Source organism: Ursus americanus, chromosome 30 (assembly GCF_024610735.1).
Source record: "Ursus americanus isolate L20-20 chromosome 30, mUrsAme1.1.p, whole genome shotgun sequence".
NCBI lineage: Eukaryota > Metazoa > Chordata > Mammalia > Carnivora > Ursidae > Ursus > Ursus americanus.
This window is the reverse complement of record NC_142156.1, coordinates 22,884,858-22,903,617: the sequence shown is the minus strand read 5'-3', so window position 1 is coordinate 22,903,617 and position 18,760 is coordinate 22,884,858. Positions and strand designations below refer to the sequence as shown.

At 47.0% G+C, this 18,760-nt stretch overlaps 1 protein-coding gene and 1 non-coding gene across 3 annotated transcripts in view; both read left to right on the top strand.

The window, feature by feature from the left end:
• Positions 1-18,760, top strand: part of TMEM132D (transmembrane protein 132D) — a 551,659-nt gene that overhangs the window by 439,315 nt on the left and 93,584 nt on the right. The gene's annotated exons all lie outside the window — the stretch shown is intronic.
• On the top strand, positions 17,043-17,151 carry LOC123780528 (U6 spliceosomal RNA). The gene has a single exon (XR_006776444.1). It is a non-coding gene; the product is annotated as a U6 spliceosomal RNA (small nuclear RNA).

Genomic DNA, 18,760 nt, shown 5'->3' with positions numbered 1-18,760 from the left:
CATGTCCCTCTTTCCTGTTGCTGCAGAAAATACATCTTGATCCCATGGTGTCATTCCCCTGTGCCTTTGTTGACCTATTATCCCATCTCTTTACCTTGGTTGCAGTCTCTCCTTTTCCACCTCCATCTGAAAAGAAAAGCAGCCACTGCTTCTCTTTGGTTCCAAGGCCATGATGACCACCTTACCTTTCTCCTCTCATGCACACTCGTCTCAAATACTGAAACTGCTTTACACACTTTGCAGGAGAATGCTTCCCTGTGCATATGGTAGCTTGCTTTCTGAGATGAAAACCCAAAAGCCTCTGGGACTGGAGGCTGAGATGAAGTGAATCAGGCAGGAAGGACGGCCCACCAGCAAATATACCTCTCCCTGCTCTCCCTGCGGGAGGCTGCAGCCTCTCGGCTCATTCCCATGCTGTCAAGCCAGAATTGCACCCAGCGTTGGCGGATTTTCCAGTTTTCCAATCAAAGCTATAATGCAGTATTTTTATGTGAAACTTCCTGATTTTTAAAGTCTGGCGAGCAATTCTTTTTTTTTTTTTTTTTTTTCTTTTAAACACCAGACAGGCTCAACAGAACACATCTGTGGGCCAGGTCTGGCTTCCGGGATGCCAGTTCTCATGTTCTGTTGGATGGCAGGTGGATCTTCTTCTGCTTCTGCCACCTTCCCTGCTGCTTACTTGCTAGCCCAAAGTGATGGTGTGTCCTCCATGGCCACCCACTGTCACTGTGCGTTACACACACACCATTACCCCGTAAAGATACGGGGCATGGAAGTTCTGACTTATCAGCTGACATCAGAAACCTACTAAGGGCAAGAACGGTCTTTGTTCAGAAAAAAGATGTTCTAGTGAGTAAAAATATTAGGTGCACACAAATGTTTATGGAAGTTTTATTCATGATTGCCCCAGATTGGAAGCGACTCAGATGTCTGTCAGTGGGTGAATAACCCGCTTCCTCCAGGCAGTGAGATATTACTCGGCACATAAAGGAGAGCTGCTGAGTTGATCCTCGAATTTTGATTTTTGGGAGTAAGCCAATCCTAAATCTGTCCTCTTTGTTTTTCCTAATTTCCAATTCATTTGTGGTCCCTTTCCAGTTTCTCCATCTCAGACGCAAAATGCATGAAGCCACGTGAAATGTTTATCCTTTATTTTGTGATCAGCGGCAAATCAGTTTCCTCGGATCCCCCGAACCCTCACCACTGTTCCTGTCCCTGTGGGAAAAATGACTGTTAGCATAGGAGCCCCCAGCACCTCCACCCCAGGGGACGTTAAGATTCCAGATGCCAACCTAAGCCCGGTAGCTGCTTCGTTTACTCAAGAAAACCAAATCAATCAAAAGGAGAACATTTCAGCAGTTAATTAAAATTTCAAGGTGTGGTAGTAATAGAAGTAATTATCTACAATGTATTCAATCGGTTGTTAGCTAAACCCATAAAAAAATTAATCAAGAATAATTTGCCATTTGATATTGACATTTTATATCTCTCATTTGTGCTAAGGAAAATCCCATTAAAGAATCTAATTTACTTTGCATTAAACTCACCTTTACAAGTATCGAAATCAAGTCTTACCAGATGACAATAATGAGATTCAAAATAACTGGCGATGAAGTCCCCTGTTAGCAAGGAAACAAGCCACAGGCCAGACTCTTTCCAGCTGTTCTATTCTGGTTTGCACAAGTGTGTTTTTTCAGCGGCTGCACGCGCATACGCAGAGTAGGACTAGGTTAAACTGGTGTTTGCACACACCCACCCGCCCCCAGCTTCTAACTAACCTGCACAGCCCTTTACAGCAGACAAGCAGCAAGGCAGGCATCCCCTAACCATGCCGTGGATACAATGGATGCAAATTACACTCAGCCTTGCCCTGTCATAGACGAGGTCCCGGATTCGTGCATACATCTTACGCTCAACCCTCCTGGCTTCTAACCGCGAATGTCCTCATCTGTAAAATCGAAATCAGAAGTGCCTGTGACAAGGAATAGCTGGGAGCAAGTAATAGTGTTGTTAACTGCAACAGATAGGAAACTCCATCTGCTTACCTCCCATCCGGAAAAGCAGTGATTCGTGTGATAGTTTATGTTTTGCTTGGAGGTGGCAAAAGCGTGTGTGTGTACATGCACACACATGCTGTGAGCTTTGCTTCGCTGTGCTGGGATGGAGGGCTAAACCTGGCTGGTGGTTTTGAGCAGAATTCTGAAGCTGCGTCTAGATGTTGCAAGCAGAATGGGGTCCATAAACAATGACTTCCTCAGACAAGACACAGGAAGGGCAGCACTTGGGGACCCTTGTCTAAAAATATTGCCTCTCTCACTAGACACGAGTGTCCTCAAAAATGTGTTATTCGTCTTTATATTCCCACTGTCTGGCATTTTGTAGCAGCTCAGTAACAATTAAATGATTAAAGAACTAATCAATGGACTTCATTAAAAATAAAATCTCTGGGATAATTACTGAAAATAGGGGCAAAATGAGTGTTTAACTTCTGAAAATAGAAAAGGAAGAAAAATCAAAAGAAGGGAGAAAAATAACAGCCCCAAACACCAAACAAAACAAAACAATACAAATGTAAGAAGAGAAGAAAATAAGAAATAAAACAAGCTTTAAAAGCCAGGGCAAATAGCACAAAACATAGATACAGAAAATAAATTAATTCAAATATGTCGGTAATGATTTCCAGTGAAAATGAATTAAACTTTGCAATTAAAAGACCAGGATTGTCAGACTAAAGTTAAAAATGTGTATAGACTCCAACAATACACTTTCATTAAATATGTACACACACGCGCTCCTAAAAATTAAGAACGTGGCACCCTGAAAGCAAAAGCTTAGAAAGCCATATTCAGCCACTCCTAACCAAAAGGAAGTTAGTGTACCATTGAATTATCCAGTGAAATAGACATTAAGGCAAAAAGTATAAGTAGACACGAAAATGGTCCCTGTCCATGTACACATTCCATACACTTTCTGTGTGCATCCATATCTCACCAAAAAGGATAGGCTCCTGAAACTTTACTCCCCTCCCAGGAGGAAAAACAGCTTTATTGGACACAAGGAAACCTCTCTTGAATGGAGGAAGATTGAACTTAGAGCTGGTCGATGGAAGAGACTGTGGAACCTGTCCTAAAAGCATAGGGCCACAGGCATTTTTGGACTGGTATTTTGACTGATGGACTCCAGGGCCCCAACTGCGAGCCTTTGCCCACTAGACATGGACGTCACTAAGGAGCCCTTGGCCAGAGTGTGCGGGGTCAGTGGATCAAACTTCAGGGTGTCTCCCTCTCTCTATCTGTCTCCCTCAGATTAGTGAGATTATTGGAGATAACGATTTTTTTTTCCTGCTTCCTAAATAAGTTTGGTCTCCCTCTCGTGCGTCCACCTTTATAATTATGGATGCCTCCTCTATCATCCACTCAGTAAATATTTTGGGTCGTCCACTCTTTTCCCAGCACTCTGGTAGGACTCGGAGATAAAATGTAAACAAAAGATGCCCGACCTCTGCTCCTGGGGAGCCCAGAATGTGGTGAGGAAGACAGATCTTAGTCAAAGAATTAACAGAAATGCATATAATTTTTTCCCCCTGACGAGAGCTATGGAGGAGAGCTAGAACTTGCCGGAAGAGCTGCAGGGCGGAGATGGGCTGATTTAGACAAGTGGAGATGCTCTACAAGGAAGTGGTGGTCGGTCAGACACCTGAAGGGTGAATGGGAGGAAGCCAGGTGGCCAGGCTGGGCGGTGCTGCACGCTGAGGAAACCGCATAGGCAGAGCGCGTGAACGGAGGGGAGCATCGTGCAGGGACGAGGGACCCGGGGCACAGAGAGCAGGAAGCCTGTCTCCAAGGTGTGTGTGGGCAAGTGGCCTCCTCACCCGGGGCCTATGAGCCACATCAAGGAAGGTGTGGGCTGTTCCAAGAGCAGTGGAAAATACTCAGGTTGGGTTTTGTCCGGGGATGGGTAAGGCAGGGCCGTGGGCTATCAGGAGTGGGAGGGCTCTTCCGGCTGGAGCATGGTGAACAGATTACTGAACAGGGTGCAGGAGTGGGTGGGCCAACGGGGGAGTTCTTGGTAGCGCCACAACTCAGGCAGGAGAAAATTGCAGCTCGGATGACGGTGTCTGTGGACCGGGGTGGGTGTGATGAGTCTGGACAGAAGCTGATGGGCTTGAGGGGGGTTCAGAAAGTTGAACGGATAGGACACGGTGATGGATGGTTGGATAGGGAGGTAAAGAAATTCTGGGAGCTCCCTAGGCTGATGGTCTGAGCGCCTGGATGGAAGGCGGTGGTGTTCTCTGAGACAGGAAGACTCAAGTAGGGGGCAGATCGTGAGCTTGGCTGTGAGTATGTTGATCTTGACGTAAGTACCTTAGAAATTGGGCGTTAGTGCCAATAATCACCAGGCCGCATGCCTGGACTTTGGAGAGGTCAGCCTGGGGGAGGGGATATCTGTAAAACGGTAATGCTGACACAGGTTGAAAGTTCAACCCTCAGAATCACAAGGGTTTTATTTATTAAGATGGCACATCAAGAAATTATTCTGCAAGCTGAGGCGGCTACCCTGCCTCATTCTCCTGCTACCTGATGTCACAGTGTGGAAACAATGTACTGTCTGGTTGATACCTTCTCACTGGGGACAGTCCTGAAGTTCTTCATTCAACAGAAAGTTTCAGGGAATCTGTGATACCCCGCTGCCTGAGCCCCTCTGTGGTGTAACGTCTGCTCGAGCACCCTGATTACCGGCACCCTCGGGAAGGTGCAAACCCGTTGACCGAAACCGAACCAAGAGCGAACAAACTTACATTAGCTAGAGAATAGGACAGGAGGGGCCCACTGTGACATAAAAGGAAACCAGGGACTCCTGTAGTACATAAAACAAACAGTCGTAGATATTGGAAAAAGTCCTAGAGGATAGACATCAAAATCGTAACGGTGCTTCCATGTGGGCGGCAGGATTACTGCTTATCTCTGTTTACTTCTTTATGCGCCGGTGTATTTTCCAAATGCTCTACGGTAAAGCTGATGCGTGTTTTACCTCTAATACAGGAAAATGGCCATCCGTCTGTTTGGACCGGGAGGCAACCTGAGAGTCATTTCTGCCTTTCCCCTGCTAAGAGAAGGCCAATTTTGTTAAGGTATTGGGGGGGACTATGTTCAGGAAATCTGGTTCCAGACCCAGGGGACTGAAATCACAGTTGTTCCATACAAAGTGTATTCGTGTCCTCGGGCTGCCATAGTAAATGACAGCCTAAAACAGGAGCAGCGCTCCAGAGGTGGGAGTCCGAAGTCAAGGTGTAGGCGGGTCTGTGCTCGCGCTCCGAAGCTTCACCAAGAAAGCCCAGGTGTGTATCACCTGGTGAATGTATCAACAAATTGTGACTTACCCATGTAGCGAAATGTTACTTTGCAGTAAAAAAGAAAAAGAGAAACAAATACACTACAACGCAGGTCAGTCTCAGCAAGGTCGTGCTAAGTGGAAGGACGTATTGTCTGATGACACATGTATGAAATCTCCAGGGCATGCGCAGGTGTGGTGGGAAAATGGGAGTCTGGAATGCAGAGGGAAGCCTGACCACGCAGCGGCACAAAGGAACTTTTTAGAGGCTGCGGAATGCTCTGAAATTGGGTTCTGGTAATAGTAGCTCGATTGTATACATTTACTAAAACCCATCAAATTATGCATTTAAAATAGTTGAATTCAGTTTACATAAACTTTACCTAAGTAAAGCAGTGAGGAAACACGCAGTATGACTGGGACTGGTCTCTCAAGGAGAAGGGAGAAGAAAACCACACAAGAATTCAGTGCAATGCTCTGTTCTCAAAGAAAGAGAGAGGCCATAAATTCAAGTTTTAATTTGACTAGGATTTTTATTAAAGTTATTCAGTAAAGCTCACCGTGTCACCCTTAATGAAGTGTCTCAAATATGCCTTAAATACACATTTAATGTACATCTAATGAGACTCTTCGGCCAACTACTTATTAGGCATGTTTAATGGGGTTTAACAATTGCGAGGGAGAAGCAAAGCCCTTTCTACATGGATTTATCCTTATCAAAATACTTTTAAGGTAATGGATTTCACCCACATAGATTGCCTTTGTGAATAAAAATCATTACGTTCACCCACAATAATAGTACTTCTATTTCTATCCGTTATTAAAACCTATCCAATTAACATAAGGAGTTATTATTATTGGCATTCTTTATGGATTTGTGATTCTGTGTGGCTATGGCATTTTAAAGGGATTTAGATAAAACTGGAAATTTCATGAAATGTACTTCATTTTGGAAAAGAAGCAGCAAAGAAAGACCGATTTTGTGTTTAGGGCAGGTGAGAACAGACTGCAGGTTCCTGTAAATCAGATTTTGGAGAAATGTAGATTTTTCAAGGCACAAGCTTTGAAAGCCAAAGTCAAGCCCAGATTTATGTTCCGGAGCACACAGAGTGTGCACACGGAGCACACATAAATTCCATTGCTACCCGTCTGAAAAGATTTGGTATTTTTAACAGTGGCTGCCATGCCTACAATGAGAAAGGATCAGAAGCCTTCACTTGTGTGTCATTTCTAAGAATATTTTTTTACAAGACTGATTATGTCTCTTCGTAATAGCTTCTTGGGTTTCACGTTTCCAGATCTCCCTAGATTTGCAAATGCCCAGCAGCAGTAACTGAATAATGCCAGGGTTTTTTTCTACAAACCGTGGTCACACTCACCCACTTCCTTATCCAGGAGGAGGGGCACCCGTGCTGCTTCTCGCTGCACCACGGGACGGAAGCAGCAGTGACCAACACACACAACGTCCTTGTGCCCGTCCATCTTCCAGTCTGGAGCCGCTGGCAGGTTGGAAGCCGAAACAGTTAAACTTAATGACCTAATAATTGTTATCGTTTGATCATTTTTATAATCATATTTAATTTAACAAATTGAGCTTGAAATAAACATGAAAAGAAGATGATCTGCCACCGTAAGGGCTACAAAGTGGAAGGGGGACGTTCTAATGGGGAACGGATGGGGGGTGGTTGTGCACTGGGGGCTGGGACCAGCAGTAGTCGCCTCATGGGGTCGCCGTGGAGGTGATGATACTGCAGTGAGACAGGATGGGGGCGGGGTGGGGATGTGAGGTCCTGCCTTGCCCCCTGCACCTGTCTCACTTGGAGTCTCTGAACCAGATCACCATGCAACATGCAAGTCAAAACTCACATCCGTCGCTCTTCCTGAATTCTACTGTCTGCATGCGTCCTTCCCTTGCTCTGTTTACTTCATGGCACCCTCACTTTCTTCCAGTATTCCTTAAACATGGAGCCATAAGCCTTTTGCCTGGCACTAGTTTGCTGATTGCCCTGTCCGCTGCGTCATTTGTCTCGGGCCGTGCTGGTGTGTGTGTGCGTTCCATAGACCCAACAGCGTGGGGAGTGGTGCTTCTGAATCGGTAAGCAAAGTGGCCGTCCGTCGTGGGCAAAGGTAATTCCCAGTGGTTCTCAAACTTTGCTGTCCTATTAGAATCACTTGGGGAGATTTTAAATTTCCGAAGGTCCAGACTGCAACGCACAGCAGTTAACCCAGAATCTCTGAGTGCAAGAGCCAACATCAGCATTGTTTAATCTCCCCAGGTGATTCCAGCGGGCCCGTAAGTTTGGAAAACATGGAGCTAGAATCCCCGGAGACGACACAAACCAGTACTGATGTCTTGGACTCACACCCCAGAGATTCTGATATAATTGGTTTGAGGTGGATCCCAGCATTGGTGTATTTTGTCAGATCTCCTTGTGACCTTGGTTGAGAACCACCTTTCTGGACCCAATCTCAGGTGTGCTAGAACCTTAGGAAGACAACGTGGTTTGGCCCTGATGCGTCTGACATTTTTCACAGCCTGGCTACACATCGTGGTGGCTTGACTGAAGGTGATTTTCTGCTGGAAGTATGAAGCTGTTGGCCAGAATCAGGGTTACCATCTCATTCTGCTGATGTTGAGCAAACCTACAGCCAGGTAGGGATTGAACCCATGACCTTGGACTCATGAACGCCATGCTCTGACCAGCTGGACTCAGCAGCAGCAGGTGCTTTCTTGGCTGCACATCAGTTAGAGCACTCCTGCCAAAGTCCAGCTTAATTAAATAAAAAAATATTGATGAGCACACAAGGTGGCGATCACCCGGTGATCCCAGCAAATGAAGCAACACTCCCCTACGTTCTGGCTCTGCATTAGGCGGCACCGACAAAGGTGGGTTGCTTTAAACATGTGGCTCATTTTCCACTGCACGCTTTATGAATGTGACAAGATTTCCTCGGTCCACCCAGGCATTGTGGAAGTTAGAGATGTCTACAAGGATCCACCAATGATACATTTAGCTTTCAACATGGAGCAAAATACTGAAGGGAACTTGGCCATAAAGCAAGTTACCTGTTGAAAGTGGGAGAAGATATTTGCAAATGACATTTCAGATAAAGGGCCGGTATCCAAGATCTACAAAGAACTTATCAAGCTCAACACCCAAAAAACAAATAACCCAGTCAAGAAATGGGCAGAAGATATGAACAGACATTTCTCCAAAGAAGACATACAAATGGCCAACAGACACATGGAAAAATGCTCAACATCACTTGCCATCAGGGAAATACAAATCAAAACCACAATGAAATACTACATTATACCAGTTAGAATGGCAAAAATTAACAAGTCAGGAAATGACAGATGTTGGCAAGGATGTGGAGAAGGGGGAACCCTCTTACACTGTTGGTGGGAATGCAAGCTGGTGCAGCCACTCTGGAAAACAGTATGGAGGCTCCTTAAAAAGTTGAAGATAGAGCTACCCTGTGACCCAGCAATTGCATTAGTGGGTATTTACCCCAAAGATACAGGTGTAGTGATCCAAAGGGGCACCTGCACCCCAAAGTTCATAGCAGCATTGTCCACAATAGCCAAACTGTAGAAGGAGCCAAGATGCCCTTCAACAGACAAATGGATAAAGAAGATATGGTCCATATATACAATGGAATATTACTCAGCCATCAGAAAGAACGATTACCCAACATTTGCAGCAACATGGACGGGACTGGAGGAGATTATGCTGAGTGAAATAAGTCAAGCAGAGAAAGACAATTATCATATGGTTTCATTCATATGGAGCAGAGGACCACAGGTAAGGGAGAGAAAACTGACTAGAAAGAAATCAGAGTGGGAGACAAAGCATGAGAAACTCTGGATTCCAGGAACCAAACTGAGGGTTTCAGAGGGGAAGGGGGTCGGGGGATGAGGTAACCAGGTGTTGGATATTAAGCAGAGCACTGGGTGTTCCATGAAACGAATGAATCATTGAACACTACATCAAAACTAATGATGTACTACTGTATGTTGGCTAACTGAACATAATAAAAAAGAGAGAGAGAAAGTGAGAGGTGACTGAAAGAAATTCCACAAGGGAACCCTTGACAAGCCCTGCGCTAAGCACGGGACGCACTGAAGGTGCTCAGGGCTGGGTGTGCAGCGACACCACAGCCCTGCCCTTCTGGAGCTTTGATCCTGATGTGGTCAAACAGGCAATAGATTCATAGGAAAAAGTGATTTCTGGGAGTGACAAGGACAATGGAGTCAAATACCAAGATGGGTGGTTTAAGGGCTTTATCATAACCCTGGTTACACATCATGGCGCCTCGAGTGAAGTTGATGGCAATGGAGGTGGGAGGAAGAGGCTGGGTGTGCAGAACATACTGGAGCTGGTTCTCCCGGGATGTTCTGATGGATAGGTCGCAGGGGATGGGCTAAAGAATGAATCCTGACCCCTGAGGTTCTGGCAGGACCAACCAGGTGCCAGGTGGCATGATGTCCTGTTTGCGACTCTGAAAGAGGAGGGATTTGAGGGCAGCGTATCAAGCGTTCTGTTTGGGACCCAGGGAATTGGACACACCCCAGTGGACAGGTCGGGTAGACAGGGGAATATCTGAGCTGGGAGCTCGTGGGAGAGGCAGAGCTGGAGACCTCAGTCGGCAAATGAGCAGAACACAAATGCCCCAGGACTGGATGAGATCACCTCCAAGGGTTTGGTCTTCCATGGCCACGTGGCACCACCGACACCCTGAAAACAGAACTGCTTTTGCTGTAGACCCATTTCTCAGTATTTTCAAATGGGTGAGAGTAAGATAAGTGTCTGAGAGCTTGCTGGAGACTTCATTGTGCAGGAGGGCCTATCCCCTCATTTTCATTTTCGTCCAGCACGCATGGTACTCATCTTTCATGGAGGACTGCCTCGCCAGCCAGCCACAGCTGAGAATCATGGAACCCTAGGCCTGGAAACTGAGAAAACGTGGGCCAATAAAGGCTTCAGCTGGGGGAGCAGCCGAGAATGCTGATTTCGTTCTCTTACAGGTAGCGCCCCTACCCCCGCCGCCCAGAAAGGGAAGGAGGGATCTGAGAAACATTTCCGTGGCCGGTAGAGCATCATGGGGCTGAAGTCAATGCATGGATGGCTGTGGTCATTTAAAAATCCCAGACTCATCTTCCCCCGCCTCCCAGGATAACATTAATTGCATCCCCCCCACAATTCCTAATTAGTGCGGGCTCAAGACATACAAATTCATTTCTGCATTAGCCTAAGAAAAACATAATTAAGAAGTTGTCTGGCGAACGAAAGAAGAAACACGTAATGTATTCCAGGGCCAAACTGCCGATGACTTCTGGACTGTGCACAATTTCGGATTAACCACACCACTGAATCTTCATTAGCATAGATAATCAAGACCCGGCTCCACGCCTCCCCCCCCCCACCAGTAAGTCCGGCTAAATCCCTGTGGCTTACAGGTCAAAAAAGGACTCAGAAGTACTTACAGTCCCTCTGGAGGGCTGGGGTTCTAAACAAGACCCAGTTTTAGGTGTCCAGTCAGTCAAATGAAGTCTGAAGCAGCCCTTTGATGTTTATTAATTTTGTATGACCTTTCCGTACCGACTGAATTAATTCCTTAGTTTCACCATAAAACCAACAGGCTTCTTCCAGCCTACGGAAAATTCTGTTGCCTTTGACAATTTGACATGCATTTTTCTGTAGTGATAGAGAAAGGGGCTGACAGCTCGTTTAGTTAAAGGCTACAGGCAAAAACTCCCCAGTTTCAAAGAGCAAATACTTTATGATATCAAGAGGATTCTATCAACAGACATAAATTAAATATTCATGCTGAGTTTCCCAAAACTGCTGTTTGGAGCCAAAGAAGAAGTGAAGTTTCTCCTAAAAACCATCATCGACATCCACAATTGTCAGTCTTGAATATACATCAAGGGTACTCAACAGCGTTTTGTAATATTGTCAGATTTTTCTCATCAGGGAGAACGGGGCATCTCTGGATTGATCATTTTGGACACACACAGTAGCCTACTTTGAAAAAAGAAAAAGTTATGAAAGTTATAAAGCCACATACTTACTCCTGTGTCCTTAACATCTCCCACACGTTTTTGCTTTAGCTATCGGGATCGGGCGATGTTTGCATCCCAAATTCAGAGCCACCCACGGCCAGCCACGTTGCACAAAGGAGATGTGAACTTTGGTGGAAGGGAGAGGAGTGACTACTCCGTGCCTACCGAACGTTGCCACAGAATCGCCCATTCTAATTTTTCAAGACAAACCGGAAACCCAGATGTTTGCATATCTCCCAATTTTTAAATATTGTGATCAGTTGAAAAGGATTTTGTATGTACAGTTGAAGCAAAAACATTCTGTGGGCTGGATTCAGTGCCCAGAACCCTAGTGCACGGTGGTTCGGGCCATGTCAGAAGATCTGACTTTGCAGAATGGAAGACATGGAAGTTCTCCGCCTGAAGGAGCATCAGTCGGCCTTAAAAGAAGTGAAGTGCGGACACGGACGACAGCGTGGCTGGAGCCTGATGACGTGATGCCTCTTGAAAGAAGCCAGTCACGGGAGACCGTGGGTCACATGATTCACCGCCTCTGAAATGTCCAGAAGCAGGAAGTTCATAGAGATGGAACGCAGATTAATAACGGCTTGGGGCCCCCAGCCAGGGTGCTCCTCCGAGGGGAGAATGCTCACAGGGGACAGGGCTTCTTTTCAAGACTGTGGTGATGGTTGCACACATCTTCAAGTGTATTGAAAAGTAATGAATTGCACACTTTAAATGGGTGAATTGTTTGGTATGTGAATTATATCTCAGTAAAGCTGTCCCCAAAATACAACATCACCCACACCCAAAACCGCTATACCTCGAGCAAGGAGCTGAAGTTTTCAGCACACAGAAGCAACCCACAAAGTCTGGATGTCACACCACACCCCTGCCCGGCCTACTGGAAACATCCCCTGAAATTCAATTCAAAAGTTAAACTTACGTCCTATTTCTAGAAAATTCAGGCTGATGGTAATTCGAGTGTTCCCTGAGCCTCTCTTCCTGCTGAGAAGGTCTTTGCCATTCTTCCACATGTCCTGTTGCCAAGGATTAAAAGGGAACAAAAACCCCCCATTATTTTGCACATTCTCTTCAGTGCCGCCATGTCCCACCAGCCCCAGACTCACATTTAAAGTCAGGCATCTACTGTAGTCGCCTCTCTTCCTTGGAAATCCCACTTTGAAAACACTAATCTTTTGGATAAAATTGGCTTAAAGTCTTAAACTCGTTAATATGCCTTTGTCTTTTTAATCAGGAGGAGGATAGAGAGCCCATTTTGTGGGGACGGAGGGTTAATCCGAACCCCTCTCCTTAATACAATACAACTGAACACATGGGGATTTATCCACACCATAAAGTGCTTTTTTAGAAACTCCCAATGGAGTCCTTTTGTCTCTCTCTCTTTTTTTAAATGTAGAGTTTGTTTGCTTAGCATCTCCAAAGAAGCTCATGTTATTTTTGTCACTTAGAGTCTTCTGTAGCAGTTAATGTAATAAATAAAAATCTCTATTTGACCACATCTTTGAGGATGTCAAGAACGCTTGGCCAATTGGCAGCTTACGGAGTGTGTACAGTGGCAGGAGCCTGGCCCGAGGATCTCCCCACAGTTACGGGCTCCTCCTGGAGGGGATTTCAGTAATGCGCTCTAATCAGCTTAAGGAGTTAATTAAACAGCTGTCACTTAGCTCCTTAATTCTGAAACTTGATGCTAAATAAGATTTGAAATTAGTTATGCAAAACTGAGCGGTGCTTTTGTGACACCCAGTTTCTTCAGGTGGCACAGAATAAAGGAAGCGTCGTTCCCAGACAGCGGGGGCCGTGGGGTGACCCCGGAGAAATGGACCGGGGTCCTGGGAAAATACTTGCCTTGCTGGGGAGTGCAGGCAACCAGGCAAGAGATCAAAATCTCACCCTTTTTATCCAAAAGGGACCTCACGGTGAGGGGTGATTATCATCTACCAGGACAGAAGTCCCCAGCTGGAGCCTGTAGGTCAACGCGCCCTGTAAATGTGGTTTGTTCGGAGTTCTCGGTGATTTTGCAAAAGGTGAGCCAAATGTGAAAATCGGGAGCTTTCACCTAAAAATATCTATTCTTGGCTTCTCTCAAAAACATCAGGAAACGTGCACATCTGGGTTTGCTCCTGTAAGGCAACACTTCAGTACAGCTAAAGTTGTCTACTTCTGATTGAGTGTGTGATCCTGGCTCACCTGGTTGTGGATGGAATCAGGTGCCATGTCCCAGGATACGTGTCTTGGCCAGGATGCGGGCGCGGTGTAGACAGGAGCAGGCTGTATGAGAATTGCCCCGTCCTGTGACATGCCTGTGTGTCCTTACCTGGGGGCTCTGGAAATTCCCATGAGAAAGGTGCAAATGAGCAGAAAAGCTCAAGGTCCAAGCTGCATTGCCCTGGGGTCCTGCTCCGAGGTCCCTTCAGAAATAAACCTGATGCAGATTTGCATGAGGAATGAACGCCGCCAAGAGTTCATGATACTCTCTGTCATTCTTCTCTCCCATTGTGAGCCATGTGCACCGGGCACTGAACAGAGCTCACGACCCAGGACAGCAGAGCCCTGGCTCGTCCTGGAGTGAACGCGGCCAGTGAGAATGACAGGCGATCAGCATCGCCCGTGAAAACTCCTCAGACCTCTCAAAAAACACAGTCTCTCGGCCTCAAAACCTCCGTTTTTCCTTCAGCGTTGAAATAGAATATTGCTCCTTGGTTGAGCAGCAAGTGGAGTGGCTTATGCTTGGGGAACCTGTGTGCGAAAAATACACCTCGAATGCTCAGGGTCCTGTCACTGCTGGTAGATGCTCGCCCTGTGGCTGGCATGGGTTCCTGCCAGCCCCCCTGGTCTCGCTCCAGGACGGCACCCGGTTATGTGTCCCAGCCTCTCCCCTTCCCTCACTCCCTGCTTCTCTCCTTCCCTCTCTCGATTTTTTCTCTTGCCAAGAACATACTGAATTCCTTACAAGTCACTGCATGCCTTACGATGCTACTAATAGTAACCAACCTTATTGAAAAATTGGTAATGCCAAGCACTGTTTGAACACTTGGCATGCATTAACCTACGTCCCCTCACAAGAACTGTCCGATGTAGATACTACTTAGAACCCCGCTTTCCAGACGAGGAAAACGAGGGACAAGTGTTTCAGCAACTCACAGAGTCACATGACTAGCAAGTAGCAAAGCTGGGGTTTGCACCCGGGCTGCCTGATTCCAGAGCCTTGTGGGGACACATGACCAGGCTCCTACCAGATTCCATTTAGATCGTCTAAGACAAGGGAAGTTGGCCCCAAGAGGGTGCCAAGCGGGCGCTCACATTGTTCAGGCTGGGCTCCCTTGCCTGGCTCCTGCTTCTGGGCTACGTGGCTGAAAGAAACCCTGAGGTCAGGTGGAGTGGACAGTCATAACATTGCCAATACATGCTTTTCTTACTGCCTGACAGTCGTGGTTCTAAGTGCCTTTCACATACGCAATCCTCGCTTCCAGCCAGTAACATGCAAACGTTTACAGTCCCCATTGTAGAAATAGGGAGACTGAGGCACGGTGCAGTCCCCATGCCTCGGTCATGGACCTAGTAGGTATGGAAAATCGGGTTCCACGTCACGCCATCTGGCTCTAGAGCCAGGGTTCCTCACTCTAGGCTCTACTGCCGCTGTATTAATTTATCGTATGTAATATCTCCAATAAACTGGACACAGTAACACTGATTATTCCCACCTGGAGGCATTAAGAAAGATGTAGCATTTGCGTTGGGCCTTGAGCTTATTACCTTAGGATCAATTTTAATAGGAAGCTCCACTGGCATAAAAAACTACAATGCAGGAAATGTACGTATACTTAGTTTCCAAGGGTACCTGTACCATGTACAGCCAGCCGGCCCTACTGGTGTCTGCTGGGCTCAGCAGCACCTGTAACTGCCACCAACAGGAAGAAAGTCAAGGATTTCCCTCCTGCTTCTGCATTTTAAAAATTTCTCCTGTCCTTTGGTGTGTGTATTTATTAAAACAAGCCCTGAATCTAGTAAAGGAAAAGCAGAAGAAGAGGTGATCAGTAACACCTGGACAGAGAAATAGGAGGAAAAGAGATGGACTGCTAGGACACAATTCCGCCCAATTCTCACAGTTGCCCCCACGCCCCCAGGGGACATTTGGAGAAGCCCGGAGACATTTTCCGTTGTCACAGCTGCAAGGAGGCCATTATTGGCATGTAGTGGGCTGAGTCCAGGGGTACTGGTAAATATATAAAGTGCACACGATAGCCCGATAACAAGGAATTATCTGGCCCCAAACGTCAGTAGCCTGGGGGCTGAGGAACCATTCCATGGTGAACTACATGTGTGTGTCAGAGATCCCTTACCAGTTTCCAGCTTCTAGATTCAACCTTTGTACAAAGCGTGGGAGGCTTCATGATATTTCAGGACATAGTGCAGATGTTATCAACCTTGAGAGCATAAAGTATCAGCTAGGAATGAGAAAAGTTGGAAAGTCAGGGTGGCAGGAAGAATGGACGGGAGTTGGAGCTGGGCTCATACGGTGCATGCGGGTTTCAGGTGTCTGTGGCTGTGCCAGGGGACACGCCGTGGCCGTGCCACTGTAGCCACATATGTTTCTGTCAGGGTTCTGGGGGTCAATGGGACTCAGCTCGGGGGCTTCTTCTGGGGTGGGGAGTCCTCTCAAAGGCTCCCTTGTGGACACATCTGGGGGGTGGGCGCGAGATTTCAGCTGTGGCCATGGACCAGACCACCTGCGCTGGCCCCTCCATGTGTCTGGGCTTCTGTGCACCTTGGTGGCTGAGTCCTGAGAGCAAGCATCGCCAGGGAGAAAACCCGGCAGAAGCAAGATCACCTTCTGTGGCCCAGCCCCCCAAGGAACACAGCCTTGCCTGCGCACCATTCTCGATGCAGGCGTGAGTCCCCAAGGCCAGCGTGTACTGAGGGCTGGGCCACCAGAGCTCCCACCGCGGCACAGGAGGAGTGTCAAAGCCTCCGCGGACACAGGCACTCAGGAATCAACACATCATCTCTTGATTAGAGGTTTATTTGCTTAAGTGACAAAGCCAGTGGAGGGACCAAAATGGGCATCTAATTACATTGGTTGAGAAAGGAGAGAGAGAGGAGATTTCAGCTGTCATGCCAGAAAACCAGATAATGGCTGATCTGGCTGTATCAAGAAAGTGTAGTTGAGATGCATGCAAAGACTTCCTGATAGTTAGATGAATCAAAAGTGCCCGAGGGGAACAGAATAGGGATAAGGAATGGGGATCAAGATGGCCGTTTGCAGCATTTTACGATAAACCTTTTCACAAACCTAGCATTTTAACAATGAGGTTGCTTGACCTTGATAAAAAATTTTTAATTCACATAGAAAAGAAGAAGCACCATGCATCTGGCTTGTTATCTACGGCCTCCAGAAGACAGCCTGCCTGGTGGAAGGCACGTGCCGTCGCCAGCCTCGTGTGGGCTCAGCAGCGTGGCATCTCGCGGCATCCCCGTGGGTGGAAGGGTAACTATATTTTCCCTGGTACGGCTGCTGACATGCAGCGGTTCTCCGTACTGTACACAGCCACGAGCTGAGGGGAGACGCACTTTTAAAAACAGAGTGGTCTCTGAATTTGCTTGCAGTGCAGGCCACATTGACTGATGCTTCCCACTTGCTCAAAGTAGCACACAGGTGCTCACTTTGGGCTAAAACTGGAACGACGCACAGAAGCTTCGCCTGGCCTTTGTGCCAGGATGACACACCAATTTGTGAAGCGTTCCGTATTTTTAAAAAACACAAATAAAGGTAAGATAAACGACGCACACAAGTTATTTATGCAGTATTACGGCTAGGGAGATGTCGTATTTCTGGGGTCCTGGGCAAGCTCTTCCGTTTCATGGGGTATGAATGAGAACCCGCAGCCCACCGTCTACTAAGTGTTTGTTGGTCGCTGGGGGCAGAGGCTGGGATAACAAGGACAGGGTGACGAGTCATTGCCGCATTCATAAGGTTATTGATCTTTGTTGGGAAATGAATTGAAGGCTTAGGAAGTTAACCACAGTTGAGAAATCACACTGAGGGAGAGAGAAGCTGCGGAGATGTTCGGTCTCCACACTGAGTCGGGCTGGTCTGCCCAAGCACATTACAACATACACCAGGGGAGTGAGGGCCAGCCATGCAGCACGCGGGGGAAACCTTGTTGGCCTGTCATACCTGAGCGGTCTGTTTTGGCTTGGCGCAGAGTTCAGAATTTAATGAATATTTTTATTGTTTGGAAACTGAAGCTGGAAAGTGTTAGGTGTTAGTCGGGATAGATTAGGTTACAGTGCAGTAACAAGTTGCTCTGAAAGTCTCATTGCCTTAAGACGAAGACACCATATTTACTACTCCCATTTCGTGTGCTCTGTGGGTCAGGAGGAAGCCCTTCTCCGTACAGCGACCGGGGTAACCAGGCTCACAGAGGCTCTACCATCTTGCGGCTACACCGTCTGGAACCCGCAGGCTCAGTCAGCGGGGCAGCTGGTGAGAAGGAATGGGAGTTGTGCATCAAAGCCTTATTTCCCCAGTAAAGTGACAGACAACACGGACCCTCACGTGTTAATATCTGTGTGTTCACATGGCTCCAACTTCGAGGGGCCTGGAAAATATGGGGGTGCAAATGGCATATTTCCTGAGCCTGCCTTTCTTTGCCGTCAACCGGAATGCACGCCCGCGGCACACCTGTCGGCATCCAGACCGATCGGCCAGGAGTCTCTTCTGACTGGTCAGCACTCATGCCGTAGCAGCTTAGGATTCCGGCCCCCGTAGTTTAAATATCACCTCTGAGTGTGACATAATTTGACAGGAGGAAAAAAAATCATTTTTATACCGGATATGAGCATCCGTCTTTAACTGCGTGGAATACGGTTTTAATATGAACACTGGTTTCTTGCGTCCTGACATTTGATGTCCTAGAATTCCATCTGCAGCCGACAGAGAATCGTAAGGTGCTACTTCTTGTGTTGTTGGAGGTGGGTCAAGAGCAGAAGGTAGCCGATGCCGATATTGTAACATTTTAATTATGGAGAATTAATCGACAGCAGAATATGCCTTTTTTGTACTTAAACATCGGGAAGGTAGCAGAGCATGTCGTGTTGATAGAGGTCAGGGAAAACTCCCATTTGTAGCTGCCCAAAAGGTATTCTCTCTCTGTTCTTCCAGCCCCATGCTGTGTAAATCTCATGTTCTCTGAGTAAACTCCAAAAATCTGTTTTATTCAGCCTCCCCGGCAGAGAACAGAGTGTCCCTGAGGGATTAGGTTTGTGATGCGTCTCTGCCGATTAGATGTGCCTGTGTGGTGCTTTCTCTCCGACGCGGGGAAGAGGAAGTCTATGGGATTTGGGGGGCGGCAACAAGGA